Raw genomic sequence first — 17322 nt, forward strand, 5'->3', positions numbered from 1 at the left:
CGGTGATTCTAGATTTGTCAAAAATGCCGAAGGAGAAGGGAAAAAATGAGGTGGCGCGTGCATATTGATCGAGAGAGAGAGAGAATATAAACAGGTCTTTATGAAATTGTAAAAATTACAAAAAGAGGGCCCAAAATTTTTTCTAATAACATAAAAGACACAAGTACTTTGGTAATTTTCTTAAAATTTTAAACTAAATAAAATTAATTTATTACTAACAAAAATTAAAACTTTAGACCTTCAAGTAAGCTATTAGCATAAGTTCCAGTAACTCACCCTTCCATTTTTCATAAAAACTAATTTAAAGAAAATATAAATTAGGAGAATTCTTCTTTTTTTCTTTTTTCTTTTTTTTGTCATTACATAAAAGTTTATATTTTTATCTTAAAAAAATAATAGTGTAAAGTATATTTAATGAGCTTTGTTGATATGTACAAAGGGAGTATTATTTTAATGGCTAAAATGCATAAAACCCTCGTAAATTTTGATATAGTTGCATATAACTCCTCTTACCTTTAAAACTTTAAAGTTAACCCTTAACCTTTAATTTTGTTTCTTAAGACCTCTTATTGTTAATTATGTTATTTTTTTATAAAATTAATTTTATTATTTTTTCATGAGGGTTAAAATATCATTCAACTAAAAAATATTACTCCCTCCGTTAAAAAATATAAGATATTTTTAATCGAATCACACCCCCTAATAAAGTAGTTACCTACTTTTTAACTAACCCTATCTTTCATATTTATCCACATTAAATACCATATAATAAATATAAAGTTATTATCAATAGGGGTACTTTTTAAAAAAAGGCAATAATTACACCTCAAAAGATTAAAAATGTCTTACATTTTTTAATATCTAACTCTTCAAAAAATGCCTTATATTTTTTAACGGAGGGAGTATTAAACAAAAATATTATATTGTATAACTATTTATAATAAATTTTTTATATTTTTTTAGATAGTTGAGGCATTGATAATAGCAAAAAATATGCTATTATCACTGTACAAAATTTTAAATATTTACATTTATATTAATTTTATTCATGTTTTTTTGTTACCAATGGTATATAATTTTATTGTTTCAAAAGATAAATGTTTACTTATATTTTTCTGTTAGATTAATGTAATACACATGGCTAAAATATTTAAAATTTTAAATATTACTAAGTTAGATTAATTTATCTTTCAATCCAAGAAAACTATGCTCCATTGATAATAAAAAAAATAGATGAAACTAATACAAAAGTAAATATTTAAAATTTTATATGGTGATAATAACATTTATTTTGGCTATTATCAATGCCTCAACTATCCAAAAAATATAAAAAAAAAAAACTAATTGACCAGAGTTCTACAATATAATATCTTATTTAATAACATTTTTTAGTTAAATGATATTTAAACCTTTATGAAAAAATAATATAATAAAAAGCATGGGGTTTAAAGGTTAGGAGTTTAATTTTAAAATTTTAAAAATAAGGATAGCTATATGTAACTACTTTAAAATTTAGAGAAATTTTATATATTTTAATTTATTTTAATTGTTATTGATTTGATTCTAGGAAAACCCTTAGTTAGACTAATATAATTTTTAATACCTTACTAATCTCTCATAATGTGGCTATCTAATGTTTAAATTATGATTTCGATATTTATATTTAATATTCAAACTGTTTCAAACAATATTACCTGAAATAAAGAGAATATGTGAGTAATAAAAAAATAAAAGCGCTTTTGTATAATTTGTTTTAGTCTTTTCCAAACGCCTGCCAAGCCTTTTCTTATCCTCCATCATTAAAGGCGACTACTTTTCTTGATCTTCCTTCTCTCCATCATGACACGTTGACCCCACTTGCCAGTCATCAATCATTCACTACTCCGTTAATCTACAGCTACTTGATTTGACCTTCCTCATTTCTCTCTTCATCTTCTTTCTCTTAACAGTTCACACAGACCTAAACCAACACGTTAACGTATATCTCATATCTCCATTGACCAAAATCCCACAAAACCATGCTTCACCCTGTTGCGCTCCTTCTTCCCTCATTCGCTAACTTCATATTCTGGTCATGCTGGTCCCTTCACGGCGTCGTTTCTGAGCCCCAGAGCAATCTTCTTAGCCGTGCCTGCCTCCAATATAACAGAGATGAGTATGATACCAAGTCCTTCAATGACAGCGTAAACGCAGCGTTTCGAGACCTCCCAGATCAGGTCGTGAACCAGAGCAAGTTCTTTACCACGACGCAGCAAACTGACGGAGCCCTCCCCGTTTACGGTATTTCTCAGTGCAGAAACTACCTCTCCGTCGTCGACTGTGTCGCCTGTTTCACCGATGCCGTCGGGTAAATCCGAAACTGCTCCGCCGGGACTAACTTTGCCAGTGTCATCTACGACGGCTGCTTCGTCAGGTACGGCCACTTCCCTTCTAAGTTGTTTTAATAAATATTATTATGTTATTTTTATTTCTTAAATTACCTTGTTATTTGTGTAAATATTTTCTTAAATTGAAGGATAAACCTAGGAGATTATTTCATCTTTTTATCCGATTCCTTATAATTAGAATCAGAGTAATGCTTTTGATACAATATAATGCGTGCGTTGCTCCATTAGGAATGGCAGTTTTGTAAAATGAAAAAGAAATGGCACCCTCAATATTTTGTATTATTCCTTAATCAAGGCTATTAGTTGTTACAATACGCCATGTATTTTTTTTTTTTTTGGGCCAACGTTGCAATACGACATCTAGCTGGGTAGGATCCACAAGAGATGTTATGAATAAACATTTTTTAAATGCTCCAAAATTAAGGAGTAGGAAGGAAGAATATAATTAAGATACATACATACAATTTCTTAATGATTTAAGATGCCTTTACGAACTTCAAATATCTCAAAAAAGATTCTTATATAATATTTGATGCATATAAAATATTTTTTAGAAAATAAATTTTGAAAATATATCTAGAAAAGAAATGTAATAAGTGTATTCTTAATTCCCTTTTAATAAACACTTTTATGTATATCAAACCTTGCCTTAAGTTGCTCAGGCTCAGATAATTAGTAATGGCGTGCTTTTAAAATGCCTTTATTTGTCTCTAATTTATAATCTTCATAATTTAGCATTTATATTATTTTTCTACATATTTTATTTCTAATTCAATCAATAATTTTTAGTGGATTTGATAAAATATATTATCTCCTCTCTACTGATTTCCCTTCCTTTTCCTCAGTCAAAACCTCGTCACATGGACCTCTTCCATTAATTTTTTTTTTCTTCCTTTTTATTTTATTCTTTCTCCTTTACTTGCGAAAATCAAATCTTATCCTCCACTTCGCTTTCTCTTTCGTTCACGTCTCCCCCCCCCCCCTTTTTTTTCTCTAGTTCAATCAGTGTCTCGTTCATTAATTTTAAATCTTTACACACTAAAACAACCACCAAAACGTAGGATTTGAATTCGGTGAATGTACTTAACACAAGCATTGAGTGCCTATACCATCTGAGTCGTTAAAATTTAAATTAACAATTCAGATAAACTCACTCATTTATTAATCTTTAATAAAGTATGAATTTATAATTATTTATTTGAATTTTAACTATTTAAATAGTATAGATACTCAATGCCTGTATTAAATACAGTCACCAAATCTAAATCTTTAAAATGTATCCCTTCATATACTGAACATTTTTTTTTAAACTATGAGCCTCTAATGTGCACTAGTACAAAATTTGGCTTTTACAGGGGACTTTTTACATCAGTTGGAAGGCAAACGATGTAAAAAGTTCAGGCGGTGGCAATTTTGTAATATTAGCCATGATTATTAGACTTTTTACATTGGGTGCTTTTTCACCCGATGTAAAAAGTACTTTCTACATCGGGTAGAAAAGCACCCGATGTAGAAAGTATACTTTTTACATCGGGTGATAGAGCACCTGATATAAAAAGGACTTTAAATTTTTTAAAAAATTAAAAAAATACACACTTTTTACATTAGGTGCTTTTCTACCCGATGTAGAAAGTACTTTCTACATCAGGTGGAAACACTCGATGTAAAAAGTATACTTTTTACATCGGGTGATAGAGCACCCAATATAAAAAGTACTTTGAATTTTTTAAAAAATTAAAAAAATACACACTTTTTACATCGAGTGCTTTTCTACCCGATGTAGAAAGTAAACTTTTACATCGGGCACTCTATCACCTGATGTAAAAAGTATTTTGAATTTTAAAAAATATTAAAAAAATAAATACTTTTTACATCGGTTTTAGTGGTAACCGATGTAAAAAGTATTATCTACATTAGTTACCCTAGCAACCGATATAAAAAGTCATTTAAAGTTTTAGTTCTCATCATTGTCCCCGCACAGAACATGTTTTGCATCATTTTCCTCCTTGTCTTCTTCTCTCCTCGCCTCCATATTGTGTTGCCGTCCTCTCCTCCTCCTCCTCCTCATCCCTTTTCCCTAAACAAGATACCTAAAATTCAAGATCCATTTTGTCCAAATCCTTCTCCTCCTTCCTCCAAAGTTATTTTCGCATATTCACAGGACAGTTTTAGTAAATCTACTCTTACAGGTTTGTTAACCATTGGATCAAGTTAAAATTTTGTCAGATAGTTTGGAACATCTAATGCGTCATTTTCAACGGTTGGATGGTCAATTAGTTTCCAGATGTGAGATTTATTTTGTCCGCATTACAGCCTCTGTTTTGGGTGCTTCCACCATTCTTCTCCTTCTCTCACCTTCTCTCTTGTGTAGCATCTCATTGGTGTCATTCTTGTCAAATTTGGGTTCCCTTAGCTTGAATATTACCCATTCTCAGTTATTTATATGTTGCCATTGAATATGAATTTAATCCTGTTTGATATTACTTATTTGCTTTTGGTTGGATTTGCTAATTAAAGGATACGCAAAAGTTAATACCTTGTTCGATCTGTGCATCCAAGTTCATGATTGAATTATTTTTATTTATATTTTATATATGTTTGCAGTAGCCTCAGCAAAATAAAATGAGAATAAAAATATAATCAAACAACTATATAGACAATGCTAAGGTCTTAATTCTTTCTCTTACCCTGTTTTTGGTTATTCAATATGTCATGATAGATTTGCATACTGACTTGTGCAATTTGTAGGTTGCTTGTGGTGGAAATGGTGATAGTATTGTTTCTACAACCATGTTTTGGCTTCTATAGTGATTTTCTTATTAATGATTTTCATACTTTCTTTTGTTGTTGTTTAATACCCCTTCTATATATGATGTTATTTTGATTTCATGGCATAAATACTACATGTTTAAGAAATCTTCTTTTCCTTGTTTTTTTAATTAAATGATTTCATGTCTTAATGAGGTGAGCAAAAGGATTCATGCTCTGCACCTTAAGTTGGCTTTACATATATTTTTCTGCTCATAAAATGTTAAGTTAACTTCAACAAAGTGCTACTTACTTGGTTCATTTTTATTTATCTATCTATCTATTAATATTAATTATTTTTCTTCTTCTTCATGTTCAAGGTATCCACTATAGGAGGAAGTGGTTGCAAATGCAAGAAAACCAATACTTTTGAGCTAGTCTTGCTCTGTCTGAAAGGTATCGTATGGTTGGAATATTAGAAATAGTCAAATGTTCAATACTTATAAATATAAGCTTTTATGTTTGCATATTCAAATTACTTAATGGCTATTCTTGGTTGTTCTTGGTAGTTTGCTTCAAATTTTCTATTTATAGTTAACCACTTTTTTCTTTCCAATGTCTCTTTAGTTGTGTTAAGCACCTTTTGTATATGATTTTGGCCTTCTATTCTAAGATAACTGTTCAATGTAAGCTAAAATTAAATCTATAATATGATTTTTTTATAGTATATATGTACCTATAATGTTTTCAATAGTTAATAGTAGTTTCATTTTCTTCTACAAGGGTATGAAACCCATAGGACAAAAAAGTTGAGGCCTTACCAGATTTTGGGAATGAAGACTATCAACACTTGGTGTGTGTATGTGTGTTCAACTTGCTCATACAGGCAAAGAAGGAGTTTCTATCAAGAGCTTGTTCCCCTTGCTTTTGTGCACTTGTATTTTCTAAGGAATTTTAGGTTCTTTTAATTTAGCATACAAAAATTTTGTTTATATTGTTTAATTATAATTCCAATTCTTTTGTTATGATTTAAATAAATAAAAGTTGAATATAAATTGTTATATATTTGAATAAATTAAATAACTCTTTCTTAGTTTATGGCTATTGAATTTTATTTCTATTTATTTTAGAGGTGTTTTTTTAAATTATAGGGTTTACAACCTAGAAAAACAACCCTATTTTTTTCAAAATAATATTGCTATCTACAGTGGTTGTAGATAAAATCGATGTAGAAGGTGAACTTTCTACATCAGTTGTGGCCAGAACCAATGTAGAAAGTCCACCTTCTACAACGGTTCTGGCGAGAATTAATATAGAAAGCGGACTTTCTACATCAGTTAGCCCCAGAACCGCTGTAGAAGGTGGACTTTCTACATTGGTTCTAGCTATAACCGATGTAGAAAGTCCACCTTTTACATCGGTTGTACAACCGATGTAAAAAGTCTCGTATTTTCTACATCCCCTGAAACAACAATGCTACGTGAACCGATGTAAAAAGTATTTTTTAACCGTTGTAAAAAGTTTTTTTTTGTAGTAGTGGTGCCTTTCTCATTGGTAAAAAAAATATGCCTTTCTCTAATGTCTTTTTGAAAGTCCTACCTTCTTAAGGTTTTTTTTCCTTTGGAAAATTATAAAAAATATAAAACTCTATCGTTTTGGAGTTTTAAATTATTAAAATATTTCTCATTTTATGTTAAAGCAAATGATCCAAAAAAAAATTAGAAAAGTGAGGAATTACAAAGGGCATTAGAGAAATGTATATAAGAAGCCTCTAGCGCCAATTTTTTGCCACTAACTTTGAAAAGGCATTGAATAGACTTAGTGGAGATCTGAGTAGGATAGTTCATCCTCTGAGAAAGTCAAATGTAGATAGAGCTATAAAAAATTGATATATTTGGGATATTTTGTGACATGTTGAGGTATGAGAGCACCAATATCTTGGAGCAGACAACGGGAATTTTCAATACACAGCATCGTGTGGAAACCAGAGTAGTACTTTAGAAGCAGCCACTGAATTTGCTTCAGCTTCACAACAAGTGCTAATGAATCTCCAAAAAACAACACCCAAAATCACTGGTTTGTCTGCAGCCACAAAGATTCAAGTTCCTAATAATAATGGTACAGTGACCATCTATGCATATGCTTAGTATACTGAAACTATCTCACAAAGTGGGTGTGAGAATTGCTTGAAGGAAGGGATCAACACTGTGCAGACATGCCTTCCCAATTCAGATGGTAGGGCTTTTGATGCTGGCTGTTTTATCAGATTCTCCACCACTTCCTTCTTTCCTGCTAACCACACCATTAATATCACTAATAATCCCATAGTCAAGCAAGGTACGTACGATTCATTCAAAAAATTCATGGTGACAATTTGGTTTGTGTGTGTGTTAATTATTCTGAATTACCCAGGTAAGTTTAAATGCGATAGGGAACTTTGGTGCTTTCTCTTTTTTTTTTTTTTTTTTTTTTTTTTTGAAGTATGTGTGTTATTACACTTTTACCATTGAACTTTGGATGAAACCCCATATGATCATAATCTAATCAAAGGATTTGATAGGAAAATATATAAGAAATTTTATCTAAACATAACATGTCAATATGCATCTGTTTCATAGAAAGTGACACAAGTTTTGCAATGTATGAGCATTAATTGTCACATTATTATATACTTGATAAAGACGTGCATGCACTACAAAAAATAAACTTTTGGTGGCAACTTTCAAAAGTCACTGCTAAAAGTTTTAGCGGCAATTTTTCACTGCTAAAAAGTCATCACTAATAGTTTTTGGCGGCGATAAATATTGTCACCACCAAAAATAGACTTTTAACGATAAAAATGTCACTGCCAAAGGGTTTTCGCCACTAAAACTATTTTTAGTGGCAACAAGCCAAAACTTTTTTTTAAGAAAAAATAATTTATTTTATGCCACATCAGATGCGACGTCACCTACCATATATGTGACAAATGATGCCATGTCACTTGTCATCTTGTGCCATATCACAGGTCACGTGTTCGACAAATGATACCACATCACCTAGACATCTTATATCATGTCACATGACACGTGTGTACTTTCTCAAGCCACCTCATGTGCCACGCCACTATCTCATGCCACGCCACCTACCATGTATGTGTTGTGCCCCCTTAAGCCACCTCATGCGTTACGTCACCATTTTGTGCCACATCACTTGCCATGTGTGTGCCTTATCAAGCCGCCTCATGCGCCACGTCACCACTATTGATCATGTCACATATTTGTTGTGAAATATGACAAAGCTAAGGTTTGAACCCTTAACCTCCCACCTCCAAGCCTTAAGCCTCTATTCTTTGCCAGTTAAACTGAAATGCACCTATAGTTGTTATATGTGAAATTAAATATATGTTATGTAACTGCAAACACATATATTAAATAATATATTATTAAAAATATATACATATAATTTATTTTATTTTCAATTATTAATATAACAAAATGATTTATATGAATATTTAAATTATCATTTTAATAAAATATTATTTTTCACTAGTAAATGTTATTTTTGTTGGGAAAATGAACTTGAAATAAACAGCTTTTAAATGTTAAATAATATTCTTATGTACATTGTAATCAATTTTAAATTATATTTTTATTTTTTAAATGGAAATTATTAAGTATATAATTTATTTATAAATATGTATTATATTATTTTATGTTAAATATCTTTTACTTTTTTCTTCTCCATATTTTTCTCAAAAATTGATATACTAAATAATTAAATTTTATCTTCTCTGAAAATACTTAATGTTTCCCCCTCTTTTATTAAAAATCTATTTTATCAATAATTTTTCAATATCTTAAAAAATTATTTTAATACAAAATTAATTTTAACTACATAAATTTGTTAATAGTCATTTTGAATAATTTTAAAAATGAATACTAATAAATTTATACTATATAATAATTATAAGAATCTCACATGTGATCAATTTAGTTAACATCTAATCATTTTCAACTTCATTGTAAGGTGGATTTGAGTAGTTATTTATATAAATTATTTTATTTTTGATTTATTTTTAAGTTATTTTTTATAAAAATATTTTTGATGACGACAAATGTTACATATTTTTTTCAAATTTTGTTGCATTTCAAAAATTATGTGTTTGTGTCTTTTTCACAGTAAGTATAAATGACATATCCATTTGTCAAGGGATCGACAGCACTTGATTATGTAATTCATGGTCAATTATCTGAAAAGGTTGATACATACAACTATGGTGTAGTAGTCCTAGAAATTATCAGCGACAGAGGAAGTACTATTAAGTTAAACGTTAATGTTGATGTGGAAGGTAAATTCCTCCTTCAACAGGTAAGAAATTCCTATATTTAAAGATATTTTTAACAGCTCATGACTTCATGATTAAATCTTTCTTAAAGGTTACTCTTTTTGCCGTTTGGAGAATCTAAATAGAAAGAAACTACCCTAAATTTTGTTTTGTCTTCCTCCTTATATTACTTTGATCTCACTTGTCAGGCATGGAAACCATATGAGAAAGGCATGCAATTAATGTTGGTGGACAATAACTTCGACCCTAATGAGTATGATGCAGAAGAAGTAAAAAAAATCATAAAAATTGGTTTGCTTTGCACTGAAGCATCTCCAGCAATAAGACCAACAATGTCTGAAGTTGTTGTTTTGCTCAGAAGCAAAGGCTTATCATTGGAGCACATGAGACCCACCATGCCTGCCTTTGTTGAAACAAGTTTCCTTAAGCTGTTGTCTAATTCCAATGCTACGGCCTCCACTAAGATACCGTCGCCAAGATGATTGAACGATAGAAGAATTTGCAGTTAGGAGTGACACATGATATAATTTTAATTTTTAAATATTTATTGTCAATAATTTTTTTCCAGTTAGTTTTATAACATAATAAGAATATTATTGAATAATAAACAATATATGGTAATGTGAAAATAAAAAATTGAAAAATAAAAATTTATGTAGTTAAAAGTAAATGGAGTGGCCATGATTTCATTTGTTTAAATGGTAAATGATGGCCACTGATAAAAAAATGGGAAAATTTTTCTATTGTACGTGCGTTAAGATTTGGACATAAGCATTACAGCATAAAAAATGTAATAACCTTAAAGAAAAAATAAATAAAATAAAATAAAAATTAATTAAAATAAAATAAAATAAATAATGATATAGACATGTGTGTGTGGATGTAAATAAACAGATAAATAAATATATATACACAGTAATTTGTTTAAAATATATGTCATGTATATTTGGAGTAATTATGCCAGTATGAAGTATGAGTAGAGTGAAAGTGTGCATATTAATAATTCTTAAGGTCCCAAGTTCGAATCATTGATGTAAGAAAATGGGATTTTCATTTTGTTTAGCTCCTCTGAAATTACCAAAATGCCCCTCCTCCGTCATATAATTTTTTTTTTTTTCCCTTTCTCCTCTCTCTTATTTGAGTCGGTTACAGAGTGCACGAGAGAGCTAGAGAGATTTGGAATCCGAATGCAACTCGTCTCCTCGTCCCTCTATATCTCCGTTCCTTTCCTCGGTCTCAAGGGCCACCGGTAAGAGGTTCATTTTCATATCCCACCTCTGTTTTTCTTTCTCCGTCTACTGCTCCATTGGTATGGTTCACGTTCGGTCTGCTGCTGGAGTGAGAAGCTAAGTCACTGGAGACGTTGATGGTGCTGTCAAGGGCTTGGTTATTTCAACTGATTCAGTCCTTTTCTTTTTGGTGAGTGGTGTTCGGCGTATATCCCCTATTTAGTTGTAGGCTTCGTTTTCTTCTTCTGTACATGCATTGCTGGCTACCCGAGGAGTGAGAGAAAACTGTGGAAAAGCATCCTTCTCCTCCCTGTAACGTGTGGTATCAGCAGCTTTCTTCCTTTCTCTACTGTAGCTTCTTCTCGTTGGGGTGTTGTGGCTACCAAGGTGAGAAGTCTTGATTCTTTCCATTGTTAGCCTGTTGTGCGTGTGAGAGTAAGGAATAACAATGCTGGTGTTGCTATTTTTCTCTTTTCTTGATGCTCTGCTTCTGCCCATGCGTTGAAGGAAGAAGAAGGTTCAAATTTGAGCTGAAAAGAAAAATTGACTTAAAGCCTGGTAATGATATACATATAGGTCATGAAAGTGGAGTTAATCTTGGATTGGTTGATGTTAAGGAATTTATTAGAGGAGATTAAAAGAAAATAGTTTTAATATATTACTTGAATATTGGCATCAATGAGATGCTATTTGAAATGTTTGAAATAATCTTAAAACATAAAATTTAGTTTCAAATTTTACATGATAATGGTTGATTGAAATTATATTAGGAGTAGAAGGAAGTCTTTGTAAATTAAAAATGATTTATTAAATTTTTATTTACTAATATCTTTATAGGACGTGTGGAAGAAGAAAATTTTCATAGAAATTGAAGAAAAAATATTTTAAAAATTTAAAACTTCAACAAGTAAGTGAATAGCATCCCCTTTAATTTATTTTTATTTTTTGAGATATTTTATTGAAATATTTTACTATTATGAATCACATTAGTTTTGTAAATTATGAAATATTGATGATGGATAATTAGATGATGATAAATGCAATGATTTCCTCAAGAAATATATTTCAAAAATTTATGAAATATTATTTTTGACAAGTACTAAATTGAAATTTGAAATGATTCATGTGAGTTTGGTATTGAAAATATAAATTATATTTCAAAAGTGATTATTTTTCCTGCATGTTTGAAACATGATTTTTAAGAGAATTCTAAACAGAATACTACTGCTAACGGCAGTTTTGTTAGCTCATAGCATGCTGTGGTTAATAACTAACTAGTTGCCTCATGAGCTTATTTTCATGTTTGTTATTTATGGGATTTGTACCCGCGTTTGATTTCGTGGCATTGAGCCACGTTTGATTAGTATTATCCTTGTGGACTAGGTGTTCACGTTTGTTTTCGTAACTTTAGCTGCATTTGGTTACTTATCCTCATAGACTGTATGTCCATATTTGTCTTCATGACATAAGCCGCATTTGATTATTTACCCTCGTGGACTGTGTATCTACATTTGTTACCTGTTCTGTTGAGTTCTCATAAATTCTAATTTTGATTAATTGTTTTCAAAATTTCAATAGTTTTGGTTAGCAAGTATATCACTTTGGTTTATGTGTGAATAAATTATTTTCTTTAAGCACGATAAAATAAATTATTTCTAATTTACTCTCATTTTACATTTATGATTACGATTCACAAACTTAATAAGTTTATTATGATGGATTATCATCTTTTCAATTAGTTGACATTATTATTTGAGCTTATTATCTTAATTCTTTCAAATTCTGCTTTGGAAATGCTATTCACTAGAAAAAATTTATTTTGGTCTCAAATTTATTAGCTGATGATGATCCCACCACCGACCTCTAAAGTAAACTACAGTTGTATTGGGTAAAAATTTTGTTTGGTATTGTTACTTTTTGATGTAAATATTTAAGTCTTATGTATTTTGATTTAGAAAAAAATTAATTGCTCCACATAGATTGTTGTTAGGGGTTTATTTTGACTTATATATTGTCCACTAGCTGAAAGGAGCTAAGCTCCTAGTTGATACTATATTCTATGAAATTTTTGTGTTGTAAAATTTTTGGGAGATCCTATTTATAGGGAAGGTTCTGTCAAAATTTTTACAAAAATGTTAAAATTTTGTTATGACAATTAGTATCAAAATTATTGAAATTTTATATAATCTGATTAATTCTTTTTTTCAAAAATAGAATGAATTTTTATTTTGAGGCTTACGAGAATGTGTGAAGTGATTCGTACCTGTGCTGGTCTCCCTCTACTTTTAAGGCATGACAGTTTTGGTATTAAAGCAGAGCCATGGTTTTTATATATAGCTGTGTAGAGCAAGAACTTTTCAGTGAGGTCTTAATTATCATTATGAACTCAAGCATAGTTATAATTGAGGCATCAATGAAGGTTATATAAGAAGTCTTTGAACGTCGTTTGTTTCTTGTTATCGATTTCTTTTGCTATATAAAGTTGTATTTTGAAACCAAATATTTCTTTTATTTTCTTCTATAATTAAACATGCCACCCAGACGTCGAGTATCTACCAGGAGCTCTACTGTTAGTAAGGCCTCTAGTAGAATTTCTTTGACAGATGAATACCCTTAAGAGATAGAGGACGACATCAAACTAGGATCAGGATTAAGGGTGGCCGAACCCTTAGGCCCCTTCAAGATATCCCTTCTAAAGATCAAGGAATAAGTTCTCAGTCTGAGGAACAGACTGTCCCTTTGACACATGATATGCAAGAGGAAAATCTTGTAACTAAGCTGTCAAAATTTATGAAACTAAAACCACCATCCTTTTTAGGAACCAATACACTGGAGGACCTAGTTGAATTCCTCGAAGCAATTGAGAAGAGATGCAGGGCCTTGAGATACCCTGATGTCCAGTATGTCAAATTTACAGTGTTTCAACTTTAAGGAGTAGCAAGTACTTAGGCAAAAATAGTCCCAGGCCTACATGCAACTAAAGTACCTTCTTTGACTTAGGGAGAATTTAAGACTATATTCTTGAATCGATATTTGCCTCAAAGTACTAGAGACGTAAAAGTTGAAGAGTTTCTTACTTTAAAGTGCAGTAAAGGAATGTCAATAGCAGAATATGATAAGAAGTTTACAGTATTATCTTCTTTTTCCTCTCATATTATATCGATTGAAAGGGAACAGATTAGTAGGTTTGTGCATGGATTGCCAATAGACATACATGAAAATATAACACCTATTTTGGGTTATGATATTACCTATGCCGAGATTGTAGATAGCGCATTGAGAATTGAGAATCAACATAAGATAGAGGAAGCAATTTCTAAGAAATGCAAGAAGGAGCATGATGAGAAATTTCCTAGTTCTTCTTCCAAGAGTCATTAATTTTTAGGTCAATCTCACTTTCGTGCATGCAATTTAGACCTAGATCATATGGTTCACCATCAACAAGCACTACTATCGTGAGATCTAATCCTAGCAATATTAGACCTAAAGCCTAGCCAATTCCAAATTAATCGGGTTACATTAGAATCCCTTGTGCTAGTTATGGGAAATACCATTTGGGGCCATGTCATAGAGTGTATAGTGCATGTTTTGAGTGCGAGCAGATAGGCCATTTGAGAAGAAATTATTCATATCTCTAGCCTATGTCAAGCCATGGATCAATTCAACCTTCTCCCTACCCTACTTCATCTTCTATCCCACCTGCTAGGGCCACTTCAAAGTCACTTGATAAGGGTATGTTTGGAAAGGGAAATGGTAAGAGAGGACAATTTTCTTCAGGGCAGAGATAAGCAAGAGTTTATGCTATGATGAGGCAGGATGCTAAAGCTTCAAATGCTATTGTTACAGGTGTTATAACTATATGTTCTAATCAAGCTTATGCATTATTTGACACATATCAACTCATTGATATGTGTCTGCTTATTTTTCTAAGAGGTATTATAACTGTTTGGTACTGTTACTTTTTGATGTAAATATTTAAGTCTTATGTATTTTGATTTAGAAGAAAGATTAGTTGCTCCACATAGATTGTTGTTAGGGCTTTATTTTGACTTATATACTGTTTACTGGTTGGAAGGAGCTAAGCTCTTAGTTGATACTATATTTTGTGAAATTTTTGTATTGTAGAATTTTTGAGAAATCCTATTTATAAGTGAGGTTCTACTGAAATTTTTACAAAAATGTTGAAATTCTTTTATGACAATTAGTATCAAAATTATTAGATTTTTCATATAATATGGTTAATTCCTTTTCCAAAAATGGAATGAATTTTTATTTTAAGACTTATGAGAATATATGAAGTGGTTCTTACCCATGTTGGTCACTCTCTGCTTTCGGGGCATGACAAAAAATATATAATGATTTCTATGTTATATCATTTTTCTAAAATTATACTTCAATATGGTTATTTAATGGCGATTGTCCTTTCCAATTTTACCAAATGCCTCGAAGGTACAATATTGATTGTTCTTTAATTAGTTATTAGTCAATGACCCAAAAGATATTTGACATCTTCAAATGAATTAATTAGAGAGTTAAAGCGCAAGTCCACTCCTAAACTTTTTCACTAGGCACAATTAGTATCATGAAGTTTTAAAAGGTGCAATGTCCCTCGTGTACTTTTAAAAGAAGAGCAGTGCCATCCAATTTTAACAGATTCAATCTTTTGACCTTTGGTTGACTTTATTATGATTACATGGCATGCCATGTGGCATCCACCTCACTCAAACAACATCCACATTTGCTTTCTTTCCCATGATGCACTGACATTTCTTCTTCTAATGTGCATTGTCGATAGTGGACTTGCGTGGAAGATTGAACAGAGTAGAGCAGCTTAATAGTGAATGGTGAACAGAATAGAGGGATGAAGGCAATGAGTTGGGTGTGTGTGGAGAGATGTAAACAGTGAGTGAGTTGAGATGGAGAGATGCATGGTTGATGGTGAAGGAGGATGAGTGTGGCTGACAGTAAAGGAGGGTGCAAGTTTGAGAAGCTGAGAGGGATGAGCTTTTCAATCATAGTAGACCACGCCCTTCAATCAGCTTTCTACTTTTCATCTTCTTTTTCAATCTGTCAATGAGAATCACATTTAAAAGCTCCATAAATTCAAACCCTATCTATCGTCACCACTCACAACGTTACTTCCCCTGCCCCTCACTTGTTCTCTGCCTTACCCACAAGCTCCATCCATCTCTCTTGTCTCTCACTCTCCAATCTCTAGCACTATCCCTTTCTTTGCTCTTATTCCCAAGTTCTAGCTTCGCCTTTCGATCCTTCAGTCTTTGACACTCACAGTTTAATCTTGCTTTCCACTTAAGTCCATGTTCTCTGATGATCCACCTCTGCCGCCATCATCCTCCTTCAGCATAACCCTGATGAATTCAATCCAAGTCCCTTTTTTATTAGAGTTCCAATTCTAATGGTGCTTGGAACTTCAGATGTCTCTTCAATACCCTTGTTTTCAAATGCCATAATCCTAAAGAATTCAATTCTTGGTTGAAGAAAGAAGATGATTATGATGATGACAACAATAGTAGTGGTGGGCATGAGCCAAAAGTGACTTTGGTGGGGTGACATTAGCAAAGGGGGATCCTTGAATGGTGCAAAAAAATGCCAACAAAGCGCAGGACAGTTCCACAAGGCATGCCGGCAAAGCACATGATAGTAAAAAAATGGGCATTAATGATCCACGCCAGGGAACCGTTTGTTTCAAGTGACAGTGCACTGCTTTTGAGAGTACAAGGAGGTATTGTACTTTTTAAAACTTCATAATATCAATTGTGCTTCATGAAAAAGATCAGGGGTGGATTTGCCCTTAATTAGATGTGATGGCCCGAAAAATGAATTAATTAGGTGTAAAATATTTCATGGATGGACAATTTCAGCTCACTTTTTACATGATAACAAATATATCATCCACATAAATAAGGAACTATCCTCCTTTAATTATAAGTTCCCCATTCAAATACGATATTTCTTTACTAGCTTTTCAAATCAAACTCTTCAATCTTGTTTAAGATCATCTCGAGTGCCTTAGGCAGGCAATCGCACACCTGTTGTTTTATGAAAAAAATATACTCCTTCTGTTTTAAATTATAAGATACTTTTAGATAAAATCTCACATACCAATAAAGCTTATTAAATATACTTTATAACCTTACATTTTCAAAAAAAAAAATATAAATTTTCAAAAACACCCTTCATTTAATACTCCATTAATAAAAAAAATATTAAAGAAAGAGAATATATGGGAAGGTTAATATTAAAAAAGTATTATTAATAAAATCTTATTTTAATCAAAGTGTCTTATAATTTGGGATGCCAAATCTTCCCTAAAAATATTTTATAATTTAAAATAAAAAGAGTATATAAAATCTATGAATGAATTAGAACTGATAATTTAAACATGCAGAATTCAATTCAAAGCAATTCAATTAAGCATGAATATTAGAAAAAACATATATGTCCAAGTTTGGTCCCTCCAATTCAATCTTTTGGGTTTATTCAATCCAGCCCAACAGCTTGAATTACCTTCATTTTTTAAGCCAACTTTCAATTTCAATCTCTGTTATCAAAGGCGGACCGGACTGACACTGGTAACCAAGAACATGTCCAGTTCAGAATATTACCTGAA

General features: G+C 31.4%; 1 long non-coding RNA gene across 1 annotated transcript; it reads left to right on the forward strand.

Moving 5' to 3' along the window:
• The first annotated feature begins 1940 nt into the window (after positions 1-1940).
• LOC129303042 (uncharacterized) lies at positions 1941-9956 on the forward strand. Its single transcript, XR_008591395.1, has 3 exons — positions 1941-2413; positions 7055-7472; positions 9651-9956. It is a non-coding gene; the product is annotated as an uncharacterized LOC129303042 (long non-coding RNA).
• The last annotated feature ends 7366 nt before the right edge of the window (positions 9957-17322 follow it).

This window comes from Prosopis cineraria, unplaced genomic scaffold (genome assembly GCF_029017545.1).
Source record: "Prosopis cineraria cultivar Desert tree isolate PC_DT_omini unplaced genomic scaffold, ASM2901754v1 PC2, whole genome shotgun sequence".
NCBI classification, from domain to species: domain Eukaryota; kingdom Viridiplantae; phylum Streptophyta; class Magnoliopsida; order Fabales; family Fabaceae; genus Prosopis; species Prosopis cineraria.